The 25053-nt window shown below is 45.0% G+C and overlaps 1 non-coding gene across 1 annotated transcript; it reads left to right on the top strand.

Moving 5' to 3' along the window:
* The first annotated feature begins 6921 nt into the window (after window positions 1–6921).
* On the top strand, window positions 6922–6997 carry TRNAT-GGU (transfer RNA threonine (anticodon GGU)). Its single transcript has one exon. It is a non-coding gene; the product is annotated as a tRNA-Thr (tRNA).
* The last annotated feature ends 18056 nt before the right edge of the window (window positions 6998–25053 follow it).

A 25053-nucleotide genomic window follows, 5' to 3' on the forward strand; every position in this document is an offset into this window, starting at 1 on the left:
GGCTGATCCTGAAGGCTTAATGACCATTCAGCAGGAGCAGAGGGAAAGGAGGAGACTCCCAGTCCGGGGGGGGGGGGGACAGCATGTGCGGAGGCCTCATCACCACCTCGGAAGCAGTGAGGGCTCCGTGGCAGGCGCTCAGCAGGCTGGAGTCGGGGGAATGTTGAGATTAAACAGGCTGGAGGGGCTGGATCCTGGGAACTTGGATATCACATTGAGCATCTGGGCTCTCTTCTTGAGTCCAGAGTTTTTGGCACCGGTGTGCTATGATCAGATATGTGGCTCAGAAGATTTTTCCTACTAATTTGTGGAGACGGGATGGAATGGAGGTGGGGGGCTATCTGGAATCAGTTGGGAAATTACTGAGTAATCCAGAAGATAAGTGAAGATGGCACCAGAATGTGGAGATTAGCCAGAAAGAATGAGAGGTGGGAGTGAGGGTGAGGGGCTATCAAGGATGAGACGGAGTCTGAGGCTGGGGCAGCTGGATGCGCGACGGCCCCTCCCTTGTGCCTGAGGCGGGGAAGAGATGATAGAAACACTTCTGAATTGTTGAGGTGGAATGTCCGTCAGACTTTCAGGTGGAAACATACGAAGTTCTGGAGCTCAGCAGGGAAGCCTGGGCTGGAAATACAGGTTTAGGAGCCACCGCAGAGGGTAACTGGACCCAGGACTAGGAATGCGATCACCCACAGAAAGTGTAGTGAGGAGAAGGGAGTTCAGGGAGCAACCCCAGGAGTCCCAGCATGTGATGAGGTTGGGCGGAGATTAGGTTCCAAAACTGATGAAGAGTCTCTGGCTGGTGGGCTCAGTGGATAGAGCATCGGCCTGGCATATGAATGCCCCAGGTTTGATCCCTGGTCAGGGCACACATGAAAAGTGATCATCTGTTTCTATTCCCCTCCCTCTCCCTCTTCTTTCTCTCTCCCCTTCTCATAGCCAGTGGCTCGACTGGTCTGAGCATTGGTCCCAGACCGGGGTTGCCAGGTGGATCAGTCTGGGTGCATACAGGAGTCTTTCTCTCTATCTTCCCTCCTCTCACTTAAAAAAAAAAATGAAGAAAGAATGGTCAAAACGACCAGTTCTGGGAGTGAAGAGACTGCACAGCCATCTGCAGGGCTGGTTGTTCAGTCATTCAACAAACATGTTTGTGAGCTTGTGATCAGGAGTGCAGAGAGAGACTGAGCACCGTTTCCCCACTCAGGGAGCTCGGTCAGGCACTGCAGCCTCCCCTGGTCACAGGTCACTCCAAACTGGCAGGAAGGGAAGCCCCACAGTCTTGCCCGGTATCCTTCCTCTCCAGACCATTTATCCCATTTGTGCGAGGAGGCAGCATGAGTTCTAGAGTGACATGGGTCTCAATCTCATCTCAGTCACAAGCTCTGCGACCTTTGGCAATTTACCTAACTTCTCTGAGCCCTTCTAGTTCCATCTATGAAATGGGAACAACTCTACCTCTTGGGGTTGTTCAGAAGATCAAGGATTATGTGTGTAAAAAGCCTGGCTTAACATCTATTATTCATTCATTGAACAAATATCCACTCAGTGTCTTCTATGTTTTCAGACACTGGGCCAAGCCTGGGAATACAAAGATGAGTATTTCAGGGTTCCGTCTTTTGAGAAACTAACAGTTCAGAGGAGGAATCAGGCAATAACAGACTGTGGCTGTCCAGTGAGATTAACACCCTCGAGCTGAACCTTGGAGTGGAGGTAGGAGGGCCCTACGCTCTACTCCAACTCTGCTGTTCACTTGCTATGTGACCATGAGCAGTGACTCGGCCTCTCTGAGCTCTATAAAGTGAAGATAATCACACCTGCCAGGTACTGTCCACTGTGAGAAGAGTCACAGAAAGGAGAAGGGGCTGAAGTGCCCCTTCTGTCCTGAAATAAAATTCAGGACATTTATTTCCAGTTTCTGGGAACTTCGAGGAGAAGCGGAAATGGAGGTGGGGAGGTGGTACACACAACTGGAAAGACAGAAACTCAGCCAAGGAGGGAACAAGCCCGGGGTCACTGTCCCCCGGCTCCCACGGCCTCCGCCCCAGCTCTATCGACATACAGGGGAGCTGCTGAGGACTTCCCAAACCGAAAGGGAAAACAAGTGCATTCTTGAGATTAGCTGAGGCAAACAGAGCCAGGAGAGCTCCGGTTCCCATGGGCCCCACCTGGGCTGCCCGGGATGGAAGGAGGCCAGGGCGTGCTGAGAGGCCAACCCGTGAGCGGGTGCCCTTCGGCACCGAGCTGGCCCCACAGGCCGTGCTTTGGGCTCTGGTTCCCACGGCACAGAGCTCCACGCTCACCTGGGCTCAGCAAACACTTGCTGATAGCTGGGCCCCCTCCGCCAGCAGACACTTGTCAAGGCTTGCCTGGGATCAGGCTTGAAGGTCACAAAATGGTCATCAGAAGCCGCGGCCTTTGAGGTCCCTGAGGAGTCCCTGGGGGCCTGTGAAGGGGGGTGGGAACGGCCAACAGTGTGGACGATGCTGAGACGGGTTCAAGGACCTGAGGTCAGACGGAGCCCCGAGGCCTGCTCCCCGGCAGGGATGGCCGCAGAGTGCACCCCTAGGGCCAGATGACCCGGCAGGGATGGCCGCAGCGTGCACCCCTAGGGCCAGATGACCCGGCAGGGATGGCCGCAGCGTGCACCCCTAGGGCCAGATGACCCGGCAGGGATGGCCGCAGAGTGCACCCCTAGGGCCAGATGACCCGGCAGGGATGGCCGCAGCGTGCACCCCTAGGGCCAGATGACCCGGCAGGGATGGCCGCAGCGTGCACCCCTAGGGCCAGATGACCCGGCAGGGATGGCCACAGAGTGCACCCCTAGGGCCAGATGACCCGGCAGGGATGGCCGCAGCGTGCACCCCTAGGGCCAGATGACCCGGCAGGGATGGCCACAGAGTGCACCCCTAGGGCCAGATGACCCGGCAGGGATGGCCGCAGAGTGCACCCCTAGGGCCAGATGACCCGGCAGGGATGGCCGCAGCGTGCACCCCGAGGCCTGCTCCCCGGCAGGGATGGCCGCAGAGTGCACCCTGAGGCCTGCTCCCCGGCAGGGATGGCCGCAGAGTGCACCCCGAGGCCTGCTCCCCGGCAGGGATGGCCGCAGAGTGCACCCCTAGGGCCAGATGACCCGGCAGGGATGGCCACAGAGTGCACCCCTAGGGCCAGATGACCCGGCAGGGATGGCCGCAGCGTGCACCCCGAGGCCTGCTCCCCGGCAGGGATGGCCGCAGCGTGCACCCCTAGGGCCAGACGATCCGGACTGTTAGTGGAGATGGAGGGTCTGGGGCCCACTGCTGACCCGGAGGCCCAGCCACCTCAGGTCTCGAAGACTCGGCCAGTGCAGTCCTAGCAGCGACTGTCATCTCTGGCCGTTTCTGGGCAGAGCGCCCTGTCTAGGGTGTGGGAAGAGGGGAAATGAGGAGGTCTGACCCTGGTTCTCCCCTTTCTCCAGACCCCCTCAGGGCCCTGACTCAGTGAAAATACCAAACCATCATATTTCTTCTCCCATAAAAAGGGTTAAAGACGTCCTCAGCTCCTCTCTCAGGATGCTCTGACAGAGAACAGGGCAGATCTCCTCAAAGTGCTGTCCTGGAAGGAAAGGCCCGAGGGTCCAAGGCCGGGGGGTGAGCCCAAGCTGGCCTCTTCCCTCAGGCTGGTCCCTCTTTCCTCTTCTTCTCTTCCCTTCCCCCCACACCAGCCACCACCCATTCTTTTAATCCAGAATGAATCCCTCAGAATCCCAGGAGAGCGATGAAGGGAAGATCCTTTTCTTGAGTGAATAAACAGGGGACAGACAACAGCTGATCCAGGGACAGGCCAGCAGCCCTGGGGCCACCCTGCTGCCTGGTGTCCACGCAGAGCGCAGGGCTGGGCAGCCGGAAGGGCACCCCACGGCAATGACAGCAGGAACGGTTGTCTGGCACAAGTAACATAGAAACTGGGCACACACATCTCCCTCAGCTGTGGTGAAATCATCACCACATGAATGGCAGAAATTCTCCCTTTGCCTCACATGGACAGGTAGCCAGGCCTTAGGCTTCTGAGTCCTGGACTTCCTCTCCCATGAGGAGTTTAGAGCTGTGTGGTAGGAAAAATAAAGAACAAGAGATTACCTGGAGTCAACATCAAATAAGCTTTGTTTTTCAAGGTCTACATTTATGGAGATAGTTAAGGGATAAGGAGGAGGAGGGGGAATCAGAGGAGGAAGAGGAGGGGAGGAAGGAAGGAGGAAGAAGGGATAAGAGGAGGGGAGGTAGGAAGGAGGAAGAAGGGATGAGGGTAAGATGGAGAGGAGCAGCAAGAGGGGGAGAGGAAGGAAGAGCAGGAGGAGAAGGAAGGAGGGGAGGGGGGAAATCTGAAGACGGGGAGGTCAGAGTTCTGTGGGTGGGAGGACTCATGTCCAGTGGTGCACGAAGCCCTCAAAGTGACAGGCCATGGGTCGCCACAGGGCTGTCCCGGCTTCAAGTTCTAAGGCACGTGTCCCTGTGGCCAACTTGCTGTGCAGGGACGGGAGGCAGATGGCACAGTCGGCAGAGCTGCTGTTTTGGAGTAGATCTGACAGGTCTTCCAGTGTCTGGGCAGGTGCTGCGGAAACTGCGAACAAGAGACTTTGCCGCTATGAGCTTCAGGGGCTGCCAGAGTCCGGGGGTCCTGCTCCTCTCAGAGGAAGGAGAAGGAGCCTTGGCCCATAAAAGTGGCCTTTCTTGATCTTCAAGTTTTGTACATCAACTCACAGCTGTCCAATATTTAATGGTTGCTAGGTAGCTGTTCTGTGTAATTTCTATCTACTTTAATATTTAATTTAAAATATTTTAATAAATTAATTCTTTAAATAAAATAGTCTAGAGATTGTATCAAGATGGCACATTGAGCACATGTGTCTGCTTGTTCCTCCACAAATCCTTAAAGCTCAACATACAGGTGAGCACACACACGCATACACACACACACACACACACACACACACACACACACACACGAGCAGTGGAGAATATGAAGTGGTTCTCTGATGACCAAAAAAATATGAAGAATTCGCCCTGGCCGGTTGGCTCAGCGGTAGAGCGTCGGCCTAGCGTGCGGAGGACCCGGGTTCGATTCCCGGCCAGGGCACACAGGAGAAGCGCCCATTTGCTTCTCCACCCCTCCGCCGCGCTTTCCTCTCTGTCTCTCTCTTCCCCTCCCGCAGCCAAGGCTCCATTGGAGCAAAGATGGCCCGGGCGCTGGGGATGGCTCTGTGGCCTCTGCCTCAGGCGCTAGAGTGGCTCTGGTCGCAATATGGCGACGCCCAAGATGGGCAGAGCATCGCCCCCTGGTGGGCAGAGCGTCGCCCCTGGTGGGCGTGCCGGGTGGATCCCGGTCGGGCGCATGCGGGAGTCTGTCTGACTGTCTCTCCCTGTTTCCAGCTTCAGAAAAATGAAAAAAAAAAACACAAAAAAACATAAAAAAAAAAAAAAAATATGAAGAATTCTTGAAATGCAAAACATAGGTGGGATTGGACCAATGGAAGTAACACCAGTCAAATACATTCAACTAGGGACTACTCTAGGGGTACTCTGAGCTTAAAGGGAGGGGACAGGAAGCAGGAAGAAGTGGCCATCAGAATAACTGTTTGGGGGTGTGACGTGTGGAGCAGCCAGACAAGCCCTCGGCCAAGCATCAGGAAGCAGAAACAGCCTTCATGGTGAAGCCAGGAGCTTAGACAATGTAAGAAGATGAGTCTTGCTATTCCTATCTGTAGTTCGTACAATTTTTACACACCTTTTTCTCCTCTTCTTACCTTTATCCTTTCTTCCAAAAGTAATTACCAGAAGCAGACTGATGAGCACAGGTTAAACACAAACAGGATCTCCATATCAGTAGCTAGGGAATATCAAAACCAAAGGAAAATACACAACGTAAAATAACCAACATACAAAAGGAGGGCACCAGATTCAACAAACAGTACAACATCTAAGGAAAGAGAGTTAACAGACAGCTGAAAGCAGCTTTAAAAGTCTATATGCATGTCCTCAGAGGGATAGGAGAGGATCCCACATCCATGAAACAAATACACACAAAACAAGGACAGCCAAGGTCTTGGAAATGAAAAATGTGATCATCAAAATTAAAAACTCAATAAATACACCAGACCCAGAAAGGGCAAAACTGAGAAGTAAACTAGTGTACTAAAAGATTGCCCAAATTTCACAATTCAGTACAGAAGTATATATGAGGAACAAAACAGAGGTATAAAGACTTAATAGCCGATTATTAAAGTTAATATACTGTATTGCATATTTGAAAGTTGCTAAAAGAGTAGATCTTATATATTCTCATCACAAGTAAAAAATTGTAACTTACATAGGTGCTGGGTGTTAACTAGAATCATTGAGGTGGTCATTTTGCAATGTATGTGAATATAAAATCATTTTGTTCTATACCTGAAACTAATATAATACTATGTGTGAATTATACCTCAATTTAAAAAGAAAGAGAGTAATTAAGAGCTATGTATAAATTCTAGTATCTAATAATAATTCTCTGGGAAGTGAACAGAAAAAGAAATGGTGGAGGTGGGAGCAGCGATGGGATTCAGCCGGTTTGCACCGGTTCAGCAGAACCGATACCTAAGTTTTTGTAGTTCGGTGAACCTGTTGTTAAAATCGCACTTGTAATCAGGTTTCTCTCTAAGGAGGGCGCCAGGGCAGCCGCCCAATGTGGAAACCACAAATTTACATTCCTTACTCTTTTTTAATGTTCATCATGCAACAGCGTATTCTAAGTGCCTGTAGTAATGTTCATTCCGTCCATAGGTGAAAAAAATTGCAAGTGAGGATGCCAATCAAGAAGCAATATGAAAATGTCTTAAATAACAGTTTTATTGTTTTTTGTTAGGTGTTATTTAATATTTTTTCATTAATATTTTAAACCTTTTTCTTGGCCCTGGCTGGTTGGCTCAGTGGTAGAGCGTCGGCCTGGTGTGCGGGAGTCCCGGGTTCGATTCCCGGCCAGGGCACACAGGAGAGGCACCCATCTGCTTCTCCACCCCTCCCCCTCTCCTTCCTCTCTGTCTCTCTCTTCCCCTCCCGCAGCCAAGGCTCCATTGGAGCAAAAGATGGCCCGGGCACTGGGGATGGCTCCTTGGCCTCTGCCCCAGGCGCTAGAGTGGCTCTGGTCGTGACAGAGCAACGCCCCGGGGGGGAGGGGCAGAGCATCCCCCCTGGTGGGCGTGCTGGGTGGATCCCAGTCGGGCGCATGCGGGAGTCTGTCTGACTGCTTCCCCATTTCCAGCTTCAGAAAAATACAAGAAAACCAAAACAAAACAACAAAAAAAAACTTTTTCTTATACTGTACTCTAGTTTTGTATGCCTCTTTTATTATTCTTATTTAAATATTAAATGCGTGAAATAATAAAGTACCTTTCAGCATATCGTTTTTTCATACTTAAAACGGTCATTAGGGCAGAGAACCGGTTATTAAATTATTTGAATCCGACCCCTGGGTGGGAGGAAGAATTTACACAGGATGTAGAAGACAGCATCCTTCTTAGGAGGTAAACCAAGACAGACACAGGCTCACTCTCTGGAACCCACCTCTGGAGTTGCCCCAGAAGTCAAGTGGACGGTGGTAAGACTTCCAAGCTGGTATATAAACCCTGAGAGGAATGCACCACTCCAGGGCAACACAGGCAGTTCTATCATGATGTGTGTATTGAGAGAGGAAACATAGAAAATGGCAGCTCAGAGGGTAAAAAGAACAAGTACCACGGATGGGAGACAGGGTAGGGGGGAGGTCTGGACTGCCCTGTTCTCTCCCCCACTTTGCCTGGGATAACATGGCTTTCCCTTGATGGCTATGAGGCAGTTTGACAGCAACCAGGTTATATCAAGAAGGCCTTCAAATCCCACTGGGATGTGGAGTAAGTTAACGGAAGGTGAAGAAATACTGGCTGATTTCTGCATTCTCTCCTCCTCACCAGCCTGTACAGCCCAGCAGCCTGAGTCGAGGGGATCAGGTCTTAATAAATCAGCAGTGCTCGGGCACAGATGGAGACTGGAAGTCCAGGCGTCCCTCGCTCTGAGATACACCCCCCCCATCTCCCCCTTGTCCAAACACAGGAGGAGGGGCAGAATTCTCTCTCCTTGGTCATCATGTCCCCACCTCATCAGTGTAGGTAACTAATACCCTCAGGGATTCACAAGGACAAAGAGAAAAGTAGACAAGTCACCAATTTTAGTTGGAGATTTTAATACACCCTTCTCAGAGGCTAACATATGAAGCAGAAAAAAATATAAACACAAATAACGGTTAAATTTGAAAGTTAAAAATTATGAAGTGCATATATCTGAAATGTACTACATGTAAAACCCATAAAGAACAGCTAAAATGGTACTTAAAAATGTATCGCTTTAAATACATTTATGAGACTAACCATGAAGCAGGCGCTCAAATTAGGAAGCTTAGAAGAAGAGCAGAATTTAGACATCTCTCCAAAAGAAAAATAAGAAAGATGAAAATAATATAAGAATAAAATAAGGGCAGAAATCAGTAATAGAAAACTCAGGTAAAATAAGAGAAAAGATTTAAGCTGAGTTTTTTTTAAAGACATTCATAAAACTGACAAACCCATCAAGACTAATAAAGGAAAAGAGAGAAATTTATAAGCAAAATGTAAGATGAAAAACAGAAAATAATTACAACAGAGATCAAAGTAATTTTTAAAAATCTATATAACAGCCTGACCAGGCAGTGCTGCAGTGGATAGAGCGTTGGACTGGGATGCAGAGGACCCAGGTTCCAAACCCTGAGGTCGCCACCTTGAGTGCAAGCTCATCTGGCTTGAGTGCGAGCTCACCAGCTTGAGTGTGGGGTCGCCAGCTTGAACACAAGGTCACTGGCTTGAGTGTGGGATCATAAACATCACTGGCTTGAACACAAAAGTCACTGGCTTGAAGCTCAAGGTCACTGGCTTGAGCAAGGGGTCACTCGCTCTGCTGTAGCTCCCCGGTCAAGGCACATATGAGAAAGCAATCAATGAACAACTAAGGTGCTGCAACAAAGAACTGATGCTTCTCATCTCTCTCCCTTCCTGTCTATCTGTCCCTATCTGTCCCTTTTTTTCTCTCTCTAAAAAAAAAATCTTTAAGACAATAATAAAGTTTTAAAAAAGAATTTACAGTGCCAAATGTGGTAAAACACAGACTGGAAATAAAACAAAATTTTAAATAGAAATTATACAATGAAAGATTTACTACTCTTCAACTCCCAAGAAAAATCTGAGACTTAGATGGCTTTAAGGAGAGGCCAACGCAATTAAGAAATTATTAAAGTCTGTATTACACAAGTTGTTCTAGAAAACAGAAAGAAAGAAGGCTGTCCAACTCATTGTATGAAGCTGGAATCATTTATCCATGAGTCCAAAGCCAGATAAGGACCTTATAAGGAAAGAAAGTAGGACCCTTAATAATCGCTCGTTATCTGACCCCAGAGTGTATTTAAAATAATACATTTTATTGAAAGGAAATTTTAAAATTAATGTATCCATACATCATAATAGTTAAGAAAAAAATTACATGATTGTGTCCCCAAAAAAGCCTAATTATTTATGATAAAAGCATAACTATTTAAGATAAAAATTCTCAGAAAACTAGGTAGAGCTGGAACTTCCTTCTCTTGACAATGCCTATAGATTAAAACATAGAGTAAAACATCATACTCCTTGGAAAACCTTGAGACACATCCTCTCTGGCATTCGCAACCAATGAAAGATGCCCACTATCACTATTTTAACTAGGTTCAGTCTAGTACTAGCATCCCCAGCTGACAGAGCAAAACAAGGAAAAAAAATAAGAGGTAAAATATAGGAAGGGAAAAAATAAAACTCTCGTTATTTACATATAATTTATCCACATAAAAAATGCAGCAGAATTGGATAAATAATAGAAACAATAAGACTTTAGCCAAATCTCCAGACACAAGATCAATTTCCAAAAATCAGTATTCTCTACAGCAGCAATAATTAGCTAAGCCATAACAGAAAACAAAGTGCCACTCGTAGTAGCCACAGAAGAAACAAAGTAGCCAGGAATTACCCTGGCACAATAATATGCAATAAAATATACCCTGGACAAAGTGAATAGTTCAGTGGCAGATAGGGAGAAGATTTTATATGCGGATTTTAAAGGAACTCTTGCAAATCAGGGAGGCCAGTTTAAACTTGGATGACTAATGATTTTTTGAAAAGATAATTGACCTCATTAGTAATTAGAAAAAGATCAATCAAACAAGATACAAGAGAGTCATTAGAGGAGTAAAAATTATAAAACTAAATAATAACAAATGACAGGGATGGTTTGTACAAGGGAAGAAACCCTGTTTTAACACCTGCGGGTATTTAGAGTGGTATAGTAAGTGCTAGACAACAGTCTGGAAGCAATTAGTGAAATTCAGTATGAATATTCTCTACGACCTATCAACTCCATTCCTGATATGGCCCTAGAGAAATTGGTGCACAGCTCCATAAAGAAACATATAGAGATGCTTATCACAGCATTGTTTTATAGCAGGGAGGGGGCAACCTGGGATCTAACCCCTAAGAGAACGGATAAAGAAAACTATTTATGGCACACTGTGCAGATAGCAAAAGGAATCGTGTTGAGATACATACAGTAACATGGATATTGTTTGGAAACATTGTGTTGAGTGACAAAAAAAGAAAGGAAGAGAAAGAAGTCTGCACCATATCATTTATGTAAATTTAAAACATGCACATACAAACACACATGTATTTCAAAAGACTGTCCTTTCAAAAGCCCCAGGCAAGACGAACCAACAGAATCAATAGACAAATATTAAAATTAAAAGAGAGTTTAGTAAACTGTTGAATATAATATCAAGTTATAAAAAGAACTAGAAAGTGTAACAGAAAAATATAATGTAATCAGAATTTCAACAAAAACTATTATCTAAGAATTATCTTAACAACGAATGTTCAATACTGAAGGGCATAAAAGAAGATGTGAATAAATGGAAATAGACATCACACACTTTCAGATGGGAATGTCAAGTATTATAAAGATATTGACACTGCTCCAAACAATCAAAAATGCCATGTAATCACATTAAAATTCCAAGAAGTTTTTTTTAAAAAGAAGCTTAATTTATTTAAAAATATATAGGGTATAATAAAGGAGCAGAAATAGCTAAACTATCTTGAAATTGCCTAACTGTTAAGACATACTACAAAGCCATAACAATAACAATGGTCTATTGCTGGTACAAGGACAGACAAAGGCATGAAGGTACAGATGAAAGAGCTCAGAGACCTGCCCTTGTGTATATGAGAATTTCATTCAGATAAAGATGGCTTCACAAATTAATGCAGAAAAGATGGTCTCTTTAGACGATGGTCTTGGGAAAATGGCTCACTTCAGAGAAAATTTTAAATTGGATCTTTAATTAATTCAATGCATGGCAATGGAATTCAGATGAATTAAAAGCTTAAGAATAGTCCCTGGCCAGTTGACTCAGTGGTAGAGCTTCGGCCCGGTGTGGGGATGTCCCAGGTTTGATTTCCGGTCAGGGCACACAGAAGAAGGAACCATCTGCTTCTCCACCCCTCCCCCTCCCCCTTCACTCTCTCTCTCTCTCTCTCTCTCTCTCTCTCTCTCTCTCTCTTCTCCTGCAGCCATGGCTCAATTGGTTTAAGCGCATTGGCCCAGGTGCTGAAGATGGCTTGGTGGAGCCTACCCCTCTGGTGCTAAAAATAGCTCAGTATTCAAGCACTAGCCTCAGAAGGGGGTTGTCTGGTGGATCCTGGTGGGAGTGCATGCAGAAGTCTGTCTCTCTATCTCCCCTCCTCTCACTTGGAAAAGAAGATAAAAAAGAAAAAAAAGCTTAAGAGTAAAATATAAAACTATAAAGTTCAGATGATAATAAACCTCTGTACTACAGAGATGGGTTAGGACTTCTTTTATTCATTTTTTTTTTTAGAGAGGAGAGAGAGAGGGAGAGAGAGAGACACAGAGAGAGAAGGGGGGAGGAACTGGAAGCATCAACTCCCATATGTGCCTTGACCAGGCAAGCCCAGGGTTTCGAACTGGCGACCTCAGCATTTCCAGGTTGACGCTTTATTCACTGCGCCACCACAGGTCAGGCATGGGTTAGGACTTCTTAAATAAAAATCACAAACATAAGCAATAAATAAATAAGTAAATAAATAAGAATTTATTTGACTTAGGATTTTTCTTCACTGACAGACATCACAGAATATGTCTGCAATGTACTGAACTGACAAGGACCTAATTTCTAGACTATATAAGGAACAACAACTAAAAAAATCAACAACAACAACAACAACAAAAACACACCAGGAAACCCAACATTTTAAAAATGCACACAGAAAAATACATGGAAAAATTATTTGAACAGGCAATCAAAAAGAGAAAACTGATATCACTAAAATGTTTAATGATTAGAGAAATGTAAATTAAAACAAGACAGGTTCCTACATTCTTATTAGATTGACAAAAATTAGAAAACTGGATAATGCCAATGTTGACAAAACATTAAAATACAGTGACTTCCATCTGCTGGTGATGGCAGTGTGCAGTGGAGCACACATTTGGCGCATAAATCTGGAAGTAGTTCATTAAACTAAAAAAGTCTATACCCCACAATTCAAAAATTGGATGCCTGGATCTATATTTCAAGAAAATCCCACATAGGTCCACAAGGGGGCATTGTGAGGATGTTCTTCATCACGTTGTTGGGGTAGCAGGGGATGGAGGCAACCTAGGTGTCCTTCACCCAGAGATGGGATGCTAGGCAGCAAGTAAAGCATTGGCACTGGTACCACGTGCAAGGACTGCGTGTTCACACAGCAGCATGGACAGGTCTTGAAAAGCCAGTGCTCAGTGAAATGTGTAAAATATACAAGTTCTGTAGTGAAGTGTCATGTGTGCAAATTGAATGCATCTTCACAGATAAACAACACTATACATTTTAAAAGAGCACATAGAAATGTCTAAGGGTGAAAAGAAAGGGATAACGTTAGGGTAGTTGAGGAAACAAAATAGAATTTAAAAAATTTAAAGGGACCCAAAATAAACAAATAATGACAGTATTCATGAACTGAGTAGTTTGATAAACTCAATTCTCTTCACTGAAGTCTAAAAAAATTTTTAAATGTGCAAAAACAATATATAGGGCAATGCTATATACCAAAAGTGTTAGAAAGGATGCCACTGGAGAGAACACAGAATGGAAGTATAGATTTGTGATGAGAGAGAAAAAAATGGTAAAATTAAGCGAGAAGTTCTGCTCAGGCCAGTGGGTGAATGGGCTATGATGTGAGGGAATGATAAACTCAATTCTCTATACCAGGAGTTCAAAGAAAAAGAAAACATAAAGAAATAGTAGAAGACACTTTCCCAAAGTTGAAGACTCCAAAATTAAAAAGATAAACCAAATACTAAGTTGGCTGGGAATGACTATCAATGAACTCAATGACAAATACTAAATGGTGTGGTGGCGCAGAGGATAAAGCATCGACCTGGAACTCTGAGGTTGCCCGTTTGAAACCCTGGGCTTTCCTGGTCAAGGCACATATGGGAGTTGGTGCTTCCTGCTCCTCCCCCCTTCTCTCACCCTTCTTTCTCTCTCTCCTCTCTAAAACGAATAAATAAAAATACTAAATGGTAAATTCATACCTAATAGTCTTAAAAAGAATTTATTTTATTCCTAGATATCCCCAGAGAGGAGAAAAGTCGATAATATATAGAATAAAAATCATATTACTAGGGATTGTTCTATTTCTGGAGCACCATAGGAAAAGAAAGGAGAGAGGGACAGAGGGGGGAGAGAAGGGGTGGGAGGAAAAAAAGGAAGGAAAGAAGGAAGAAAAGAAGGGAGGGCAGGAGGGATAAAAAAAGAAAGAAAAAGGGAGGGGAAGGGAGGAGAGGAGAGGAGAAGCAGATTTATTGATACCCGTAAGGGAAGAAACCTAAAGATTGGATTGGGCTCTATCTCATATACCTCCCACCACATCTCTTCGTGTGAGGGAGAATTTCCTGAGAAAATGCACCTACAATTAGCTAACAGTTTTGGCTCTGCTTTAAATGTTTAAATGTCTGAAATATTCTCTCATTATTTCTCAACTGGTTCAAGAATCCTCTGAGGCAGATGTGACAGAAAGACCATCACTTCATGGAAAGGACACTGGGCAATTTCTAGACTTGAAGAAGGTAGCCCCTTCCCATAATTCCGTGGCATCTATTCCATATTTGTGTTGGCCAGCAAACCATGAGTTCTCATGGCTTGGTACCTGGTTCCTGGCATGGATCGGACCCAGAGTTGGTACGTACTTGTAAGTGTTTCTTGATAGAACAAGTGGAGGAAGGAATGAAGCGCAGGAGCAAGAGTGTCTGACGACTTGGCTGCAACCTAGACTGTCTTTGGTTCCCAGGAAGTCTGTGACACTAAGACCTTGAGCCCCACATCGGAGACGCTCGTATCACTGGAGGGACCAAGGGGCCAGGCTGATCTTGGAATGGGAGCTGGTGTTAGGCTACTTGGGTCAAAGTGTCTCTAGGAAGACTTCCTCTGGGGACAGACTTAGTCTCTACATCTTGGTAAAGAATTGTCCTGGTCACTAACATCCCAGAAGAGAGCAATGGGTGAAACTGGAGGGGATTTGGATGGGGTTGTGGGTCTTTAAGTGTTTCTCCACGGTCACTTTTTCAGATGTGGAATCACATGCTTTGATAAAGAACAGCTCCAGGAGGCACTGGGCAATGAACTCATCTCGTTCCCCAGCTGCCTCTTCCAAAGAACTTTTATTTTCTTCTACCAAAGCAATGTTACATACATTCAGCAAAAATATTACTCTGCAGGTGGAGCTAAATGCCAGGTCATAGACAAGATCCACCCGTCTGATTTGAGGGAAGGTCAGAAAGTAGAGAATAGCTTAAATGGCTAGAAAGCTATGGGAAAAACTGATTAACGCCATACACATGTGCAGTTACAGGCTCAAGTTGAAAAAGAAAAAAAAAAAACTCTCCTTGGAATGAAACCAAATGATCGCCTGGATCCTAGAGAGAAGCGATATTGTTCCAATTTTTCCTTTATCAGACAAAAGGAAAGGTCTTACTATGTAGCGTTTTGACATAGAGCTAATTTAAAGAAGATTTGAGAGTATGATGCAGGATCAGATGCCTTTGCAGAATTCCTTGCTGTTTTCATTTGAAATCTCTCATTTATGCTCAAATTTCCAATTGGAAATTTAATGACTTTGTCTTTATGGGAAGTTGGCAAGCTGAGTTGCTTTAAATACAAATCTCCCAAAGGTAAAAAGATCAGACATCATTACAAAAATAGAAAATATTTCCATTGTCCTTTCGAGATGTTTCTTCTAAAAGACGTGAGGATGTTTCTGAACAGCAGATGCGTTTTGGTAAAACAAAGTTGAAAAATATGTGAAACTCTTGACATCGGAATTACTTCCTGAGCTCTGTCAAGTTATGTGGCTGACTGGAGTAACTGAGACCATCCTATTTGTGGCAATAAACTCATCGGAAAATGCCCAGTAATAGAAACACCCGTAAACTGCTGCCTGATGATTCCTACTCCCATTCTGAGCACAACCCTGACCCTCTAGCCTCAGTGTCCCCATCTGTCAAATGGGGAGGCTGAGCAATATACCTTTAGGGGCTTTTCAAGTATGGACATTGCTCTGGGTTTATGGCATACTAACATATCAAATTAATTTTGCATTTGACTGTCATGGGACATTTTTTTTTAGCTAGCAAAATATCAAATTGCTGATTAAGTCCTTATATCAGGCATCGGTCATCCAGTGCAATCAAATAACAATCAATTTTCCATGAAAAGCCCAAACCACCCTGAAACGAACTGTCTCTCTGCCTCTGTCCCACCTAGCCTTGGAAGAGCCCAATTGAAAGGCCTGATCATGTTGAAGAACAAATAATAAAGAAATGCACTCTGTAATGAAAACAGGCCAAGAATTCCTTTCTCACAGCAACTCAGCACGTGGCAGGTCTTTGTTGCAAATACAAATGTAGGAAACACCTTAACCACCCTTTCAACCCGAGGGCAGGCCTGAGCATTTAAGCTCCCCTGAAAGCAAGTGGGGTCTGGGACGTGCCTTGTTCACCTCTGTGTACCCAGTTCCTAAATCGGGGCCTGACAAAACGAAAAGGGACTGTATTGAATATGAGATATGTTGACATGGACAATCTAGACACCTGTGAACAAAGGCTGCCTCTCATTTATATAGAAAAGAGTCAAAGGCAGAAATTTGAAGACAGGCTGGAAGATTTGTCTTAGAGCTAAAGTTGCTCAGCAAGGATACCCAATTGATTTAGATGGTAATTTCTTTATTTATTATTTAATTAATTTATTTATCTACTTAGTCCGTACTTCCTGTGGTTGAGAGGGAGGTGCTGATGGGAATTCAGAAAGCTCTAGTCCCAAGCCACCCTCTGATGCCACCAAGGACAATCGATTCCATGATGCCTAAGGCTTTCCTCCCAAGTTGCCCAATTCAGAGGCATCCGGGACAGAGAGGAAATGTCTTTCTCTACGTGCGCTCAGATCCAGACCACGCAACCACTGAAGTCACACAGAGCACCCTGTCTGTCCTTGGTGTGACTACGTGTGCGCCTGCATGTCCCTCAGGAGGCAGGGTGGAGTATGGACAGAACACGGGCTCTGGAGGTGGGCAGGGCTGGGTTTTATCCTAGGTCTGGGGTTAGGAGTCGCTAAAGAACCTTATAATATTGACGAACCACTTAATCTCTCATCTATAAAGAAAGGAGACTCCTCCTTCCCTCACAGTCTTGCACCTGGACATCCACAAATGGCTGAAACTTATACCACTTATTCATCTCTTTGTTATATGGACCTGTTTTCTACTGGCCTCTCCAGGCCCTCATAGCAGGCTCTGTTCGCCCCACAAACACAAGGAACACATTTTCTTTGTCCTGCTGAAGCAGCTGAGCAAGTCCATGCAGGTGACCCCTGACCTTACCCCAGAGTGAAGTCAGGGGCAATCACACTCACCCTATACCCTCGTCACGAGAAACTGGGGCACTAAGCACAGAAGCAGGGGAGACTCGGTGCGGGGCAGAGGAGTCCAGGGCAAATGTTAGGACAGAACAGACAGGACCTCAAATCAGTTTTGCCACTCAGACACCAAAAATCCTTGAGTCCTGACAAATCTGGCCTTTTCAGACCCTGCCGATGATGACTGGGGTTGGGAGAGTCAGGTTAAATTTCCTGACCTGCTTGTCCCAGCCTGACCGGGGTCTTTTCTCATTCAAACCACAAGTCCCAGCAAGGTATCACTGGTGTATCCATGTGCGTACATGTGTGTGCGTGCAGAGACACATACATGCCTATACATGGATATGACAACATAACAGCTTCTCAGGCCAAAGCTAGTTTGAACCTGTTTAACAAAAGGTGAAAAAACACAGCAAAGATAACCCAAAACACATTTGCCCTTGGTGATTATTTGAAATGGAATCAGGAATTCTGCTTCAAATATGAGAAACACCTTTGTGAGGAAAAAAAAAAGCTTTTAAAAAAAATCTCAGTTTTCAAGAAAATAATTTCCCAATGAACAGACCATCAGAATATTAAGTCTTAAAACCACGGCAATATACTGAACTGTTAGGCATATGACATGTTCAGAATATATTCACACAATGTACCTATGTCAATCAGATAATGTTTTTAATCACCTTTATTAAATAGAGGAGCTAACATTAAAATCAATAGGCACACAACCCCCTTTCCGCTGCTGCACTTTCACTTTGCGAGGCACTGTCTCGCCGGCCGTCTAACCAGCGTCTTTTGCAGGCACGCCAAAGTGTTAGCTGATCGAATTAATATGGATGTAAAGTGGATGCAGTATCTCTGTAAACATTCAAACAGAAGGTTTGGACTTGGAGGCCTGAACGTTACATTGACTCTGAAAAACCCACTGGGCGTGGATCTTCACAGCCTCATCCAATCTTCTAAGCATTGTGTGGCAGGAGCATGCTTTCCCAAAAAACAACAACTAATTTTAGAAACAATTCATCTTTTTTTTTTTTTAACCTGGCCTCTGAGATACATCAGTACACCTAGGTTTCAAGATCTGCCGTGAAGAAGATTAAGAACAAGATCCTAACTTCTGGTGCGCTCTTGAAGTCGGAAAAATATCAGCTAGTGAGCATTATTAGCTATCTTCGAGTTGACAAGAATGCAGGATTAAGTTTCTTTAAGGCAATTACACTTTTGATGACCCCTCTGCATATAAAACATGTTAGCTAATGGGGGTGCAGAGGGGCAGGCTTAAGTGTTTGATCAGGAAATCCTGCGTGAGCATATTGGATGGAAATTTGATTAGTAGCCTCAGTGACGGGCGATCAGATCCTCCGGGTCTGCACAATCAGATCTGGCAGCACTTGCCTTCTTGCCTCTTTGAAGGAGGCGAACATTTGTACAGAATCAAGACAGTGCTGAGTCCTTGAGTTTTTTTTTTTCCCTGGGTCCTTTTCTTTAAGTTATTGCAGACGAAAGCCTGAAAAGTACCTCTTAATTTCTTTCAACAATATGTTTGCAGTTACCTTAATGTTGAAGAATAAAATAAAAATCAGTCTTTCTGAAAATTTGAGGGCAGGGAAAACAGAAATCAAAAATCGACAGGGCCAGAGGGAGCTAAGAGAACATCATCGTAAGAATCACGGCAAAGCTAACACTCGCACGCACAACTATACGCAAGGACTTGCACACATTCTCACGACGACTCGGTTGTGCAGAGGAGGCCACTCACACAGTACGGTGAAGTGACCCCAGGACATGTGGCCAGGATCTGACCCTGGGCAGCTGGGCCCCTGAGCCAGGCTCTTGCCCACTACACACCGTCTACTTGTCTGCCTCCCCAGTGTTAAAAGTTGGAAAACAAGAGTTCCAGAAAGAAGACTCATCCGAAGTATATCGGCTGTAACTAAAACTCAAGCTAACTCCTCATCCAAACCTCTTCTCTTACACCGCAAAGTCTCTGCCTCCACGCTTCCCCCTCCTCCATCCACCTGGACAACACAGTCTGTGCTCTACATCCATCATATCATGCAATTTTTAAAGGCCCCTCAGAAATGGATACTATTTCCATTTTACAGATGAGAGAAACTGTGGATTTGGAGAGGTTAGGCAACCTGCCCGTGGTCACACAGCAAAAAACAGAAAAGATTTGATCTCTTGCCTGTCTCATTCCAGAGTCCATTCCCCACTCTACTTTCTCTCTGAGAAAAATGAGGCTGAGAGGAAAGGAAAGGATAACCCCAGAAATATTTTGGGTCAGACAGGAATTAAAGCAGTGAGTTTACATTTGCAAATTTAATGCATTTATTTAGCACTAGGAAGAGGGTCCAATTTTCATATTAGGTGTATTTAGTTAAACCAACAGATACTTTCCATGTGCCTGATCCTCAATCAGTGAGGTGAGGCATTAACAAGTCATGACCAGATCCAGCCTTTTAAAAATGCATTAAAAGAACATAGAGTCCCCCACACATAGAAACACACGCATGCACGCACGCGCGCACGCACGCACACACACACACCTCATCTCGTCCAGGTTTCACTCCTCTGTTTCATTCTTTTACGTGGACTCTAAGGTCCTCCTTCCAGTGTGAACCATAAAACTATGGATACATTTACAAAGGAAACGAAATTAACAGTCCCGAAATCTCTCACAAAAAGAAGTGATCAAGGTAGGTTCTGGCATCAGGTTGACCCTGAGTCACAAAAAAGTCAATTAATTGTGATGGCCATAATGGATCGATTATTCTGGGATATCTATGACGTGACTTCAGCCTGTCAGGCTGACAGGGAGATGCACATCAAATGTTCCAGCCTTTTCTGAAGGAGCAAACACAGGGGCGGGGGGGGGCTCACCAGAATAACCACTCACCTTGGACAGCGTGGTCCCCACATGTGGGGTGATCAGCATATATCCCTTCCCCAGCTAGGAAGCTGGAGTCTGCCATTGAAAAATATCTTGCTTCTTGTAAGGTCAAAATCATGCAACTGAAACATATTTTTAAAATACAATACAATTCTAAAACTGAAACAACAGCATGCATTTTTTGCAGAGGGAAGGGAGACACATATATTTTTTTTAATCCGTGTCTAAATGAATAGGCTTAATTTTCTTCAGGTTTTAGTGTTTCACTTTCCTTTGGAAGTCTTTAATCCACTGTAAAAATAATTCCCAGAAGGAGAGAAAACAAAAGGTTCTCGTCCTCCCACCCAGAGAAAGCCACCAATTAACATTCATAGTGCATTTTTATTCTAGACTAATATATCATTATAATCACAGGACATAATCAAAATTGCTACACTACTTTTTGAAAAAGCCTAGTTGGTTTTTTTTCTGATTATAAACTCATATAAGTTCTTAGAGGATGTTTAGGGTAAATAGACAGAATAGTAGACAGAAGAAGATGAAAATTCCCTGTCGCCTACCCCCTAAGCAAGAAGCCCTCTTAACGAGAGTCCCTGGGCTCTGACCTGCTCCCCTCTCCAGCTTTTGGGTCCTCGGCTCCAGGACCCAGCCATCCTGTCTCTTTGTCCTGGGTCAGGAGAGGAGGGGGCTGTCCTTACATTAACCCTCCAAGCGCCTCCACCTGCGTCCAGGCTGCGGGCCCCTCAGCCCGGGGGCTGCACACACGCCCTAGGTCATTCATCTTCTTGGCTACTTTATGTCAAAATATTCATACTTGTTTTTGACTTATTAGTTAATGTCCTTTGCCAGCCATACCCCCACCCGCCGCACCCCATTTTAAATATTATGGTCCTAATTACAGTGGATAATTGTTGAATGACCAAATGGGCGGACAGACCGTGATCACACTCCAGAGGCCCAGCCTTTCTCTTACAAAATGGGACTCTTTTTTTTTTTTTTTAACACCATCCAATGATGTCACCCGTTTGCGGTTTCTCTGGGACTTTATTAAAATGTTTGTGACGGAGCCAATGTAAACCATCCTAAATCCAACACAGAGCTGAAAGGACTGATTTTAGGGAATGTGAAGATATGGATCATTGGGCTTGTCGAAGCCCCATCTTGAGCCAATTATTGGTGTCATCTTGAGCCAATTTAATCAATCCAAGAGGGATTGGGAGGTAGAAGGGGGCGCGGGCAGGGGTTGTGAGCGATGGTCAAACATGCTGGCTCAAATGCATGTGTCGTGAAAGCAACTAAGCCCCAGCTTTGCAGGTCTCAGCTGCTGCTCTAACCTGTGTTCTTATCCTGGGGTACCTTCTTGTGCCCACTTTCAGCCCCATTATTGGGTTCGTTGAAATTACTGAGTAGTGCCGGCCTGTGTTTGAGAGAAGAAACTCCAGAAAGTCTTGAAGGCCATTGGGGAGACCATGTAAAGATGCAGAACCCACCAGACATGACTGACATCCAAGCCATTTAAGGGACCCAACTCTTTCACCCCAGACAGGCTGGACCACAAAAGGGCCAGGAACAGTCAGAATAGGATGCTCAGAAACAGAATACAGCTATGACGCAGCCCTGAGTACTGATCTATTATTCAGTTATCCGTTCTTTCTTTCTTCTTTAATTGGACGCCCAGCATTACAAATCATAAACTGGATGGTTTTTTTTTTCACTTAAAACACATTGACTGGAAAGAAAAGACCCAGTCACCAGCACTGAACATATATGGCCAGGTAAAGAGCTAAAGTAACATCAGCTTCAAGTTTTAGACTTTGTGCCCTGAACAGGTCACATAAATACAGGTGAGACACACACACACAAAATAATATTTTTCTTTACAAACCCACAGAAAATGGTTGATGCACGTGGCATACAATTATAACCATTCCTCTCATATTATTACTTATGCACATTTTTATTTATATTTCTGCAAGCTCCAAAAAAGGACAGGAGAGATGGTACCTAGACCTGACATATTTAATTAGCTCCTCATCCTCTCTCCTGGGTCGTCCTCGCCATCTAGGTTTCAAAGGGCTGCTTCTCTCCCGTCTCCCGAGGCAGAGCCTTCACATTTTTTATGACATAGAAAGAGTCCAGGCTGTCTAGGGTGTGCACGTGGTGTGCATTGATGGCTAACAACCATGAGCATGCTTGCTCACTTCTCCAGAACTGCTGTTTGTCTTGGATATGACGCTCTGCAGGCCGGCCTGGTTGGGGCGGGTGCCACGGCAGGCAGACTGGTCACAGTACATCTCTGTGTGAGCTTGAGGCCGTGGAATGGAATGCAGGCCCATAATGCAATTGTTTTCAGCCCCACAAGATGGACAAGAAAGGCCCTCTTGAGTTTTGGAATGCATGCTCTCTGTTGGTTCACAAAGGAGGTATTTAAAATATTAAGCCAGGAACGAAAGAATACGAGTCAGACAACCACCTTAATGGTCCCAAATTTAATCACTTTAAAGAACCCTGCCTCCCCATCATTGAATTATTTTCAGAAAAACAATGGATGTTGAATTCATCTCTTCCCATAATATGCTATCTGAAAGCTGTTTTGATTAAAGTTGACTTTCCTTCCATTTTAACTTGTTCCCAAAGACTTTGATTGCTAAACTTGCAATTTCTATCGTATGTAAACCTGATGGGCTTCTGGGACAATCGAGGAGCCAGGTTCCTCTGAACGCATTCAAATAAAACCCAGATTGAACTTGAATCACTGCAACCTCTGAGCAAAGAGCAGGACATACAACTGTGTGGGCTGGGCTGGCTTGGTCTCCAAGTCAATATCTCCACTTGAAAATGTGTTAGTCTGTTTAGAAGCCAGGCTAATCCTACCTTTCAGTTACAGAAGGAAATGGATTTTAGATTCAAGACTCAAGGTGGGTCCTCTGAGTGCGAGGATCAAACGCTCTGGTGCTTTCAACAAGCAAATGCTACTGCCTGTCTCAAGGAGGAGGCCAGCCGGGACTGCAGGGTTTATAAACAATACTCTGCTATTTATTGGAGCTGCCCACCCGAATCCAAATCTTCCTCTCTTCAATAGCGGCCTATTTACCACAGTTTAAACGGGGTTCTGCAGCCCTGCATGGGTCTGCAATTTATTACTTGCTGCGAGAGCTCAGACCCAGACTTTAAATGTCCCTAGTTGAAAGTTTATACCAGTCAGGACAGAAAATTATTCTCTCTGCCTAGGTTGAAGCACATTACTTCTTTATTGAATTAATTATGATAAGGATCATAACTTTAAACGAGGGGTGAGGTGCTGGCTTTCCGCTGGGATTGCTTCGAGCAATTTTCATCCAAGCATTTTTGTGGAGTTATTGAGTCTGGCAGGTCTGAACTTTGGAGAGGAGTAACTTTCTCCAGAACTTGAAAGGGGTTGGACATTGATCCAGGCAAAGCTGTACCAGACTCCACGTCCTGAGACAGGGAAATTTGCACTGCATGCTGAACAAATCACTGCGGGACGGGATGAAAGACAGCCAGGGAACTCCTCGCGTGGCCTCAGGCTTGGCCTTTCCCTAGCAGAGGTGGCCTGGGGAGGGCAAGGGACAGACAGGGACCAAAAGGGCCCAGCCAGCTCGTCCTCCCCTGCCTCCTAATCTTCCAAGCCCGGACTAGGATGCACAGTTGTGCAAGCAGCATGCCTGATCTGATGCACGGAGGATGCTGGGCAGATCGGCAGAGGATACTGGCTCTGAGGTCAAATGGACCTGGGTCTGAATCCTGCGTCCGCCGCTTCCCAGCGGTGTGATATGGGGAGTGTCTCTTCCCTTCTTTGTCTGCCCCTGCATCACTGAACTATTTAAAGTGTGCTTGTGTATATATAACACACAGTTGACCCTTGAACAACTACATGGTTTCATCTAAAAAGGCCCACTTATATGTGGATTTTTTTCCAATAAATACTGTAAATGTATTTTCTTTAGATTTTTGTTAATAACATTTTCTTTTCTTTAGCTTAATCTTATTGTTAGAATACAGTAAATAAGACATAAAATATACAAAATATGTGTCAACTGTTTATGTTATCGGTAAGGGTTCCAGTCAGTAGTCTGCTATTTAGAGTCAAAAGGTACATGCAGATTTTAGAGTCAAAAGGTACATGCAGATTTCAGCTGTTCCAGAGGTCAGTACCCCTAACTCCCATGCTATTCACAGATCAATTGTATATTATATGTAATATATAAATGTTTCACACACACTCTCTCTCTCTCTCTCTCTCTCTCTCTCTCTCTCTCTCTCTCTTAGTGCTTAGCTGGGGCTTATTTAAAGGCAATCATCACTACTATTATCATTATTATCAAGAAAACAGAAAAGTTAAGCCAGACCAATATTTCATCTCTCTGTCAGCTAAACCCTCCCAACTCCTACCCAGGTGACAAAGCAGTGTGGGTCTCCATGGTGTCAGTCCTCTGTCCCCTCCCCTCCCCACTGTCCAGGTTCAGAGGGTGTACTGCCCGGCTCCCGAGTGCTGTGACCAGGCCTGGAGGTCTCCCAGACCAGCCTCGCCCAGACTAGGTCCTGGGAGCCCCTCTGGAGCAGACCCTGCCAGGGAAGAAGGGAGCCCTCCCTAACATATCTTCACATTCAGCGGGCAGCTAGTTCTAGTAGCTAAAATCCGGTCTGTGGCTCAAAATAAGGTGACTGTATAGTTGACTCTCCAAATCAGGACGCTTTTAACAGTGAAAGGAACACTGATAACAGTTACTCCAGGACAACATGCAAAACCAGAGCTGTGTGGGCTCCCAGGATGTATGGTTACCGGTTCTCAGACCACTCTGAGTCGGAGACCCTGCTCCCCCACTGCGGAAATGTAAGAGAACATTCCTTTAATATAGACTTCATTAAGTCCACCTCTTCAAAATGACCTTCCCTGATGACTCCTGACCTCCCAAGGCCAGGGAGCCTGGCAGGCCCCTGAACAGCCACACCCAACCTCCAGCCATGCATCAGTTCCTTGGTGTTTTCAATGTCCCTTTACTGTTCAGGATGGTGAGTGACTCTGGAAAAGTGGCCGATCAAGCCCAGTGTTTAAGTTGTCTCTTTGGATTTAAATA

The sequence above is a fragment of the Saccopteryx leptura genome, chromosome 10 (assembly GCF_036850995.1).
Source record: "Saccopteryx leptura isolate mSacLep1 chromosome 10, mSacLep1_pri_phased_curated, whole genome shotgun sequence".
NCBI lineage: Eukaryota > Metazoa > Chordata > Mammalia > Chiroptera > Emballonuridae > Saccopteryx > Saccopteryx leptura.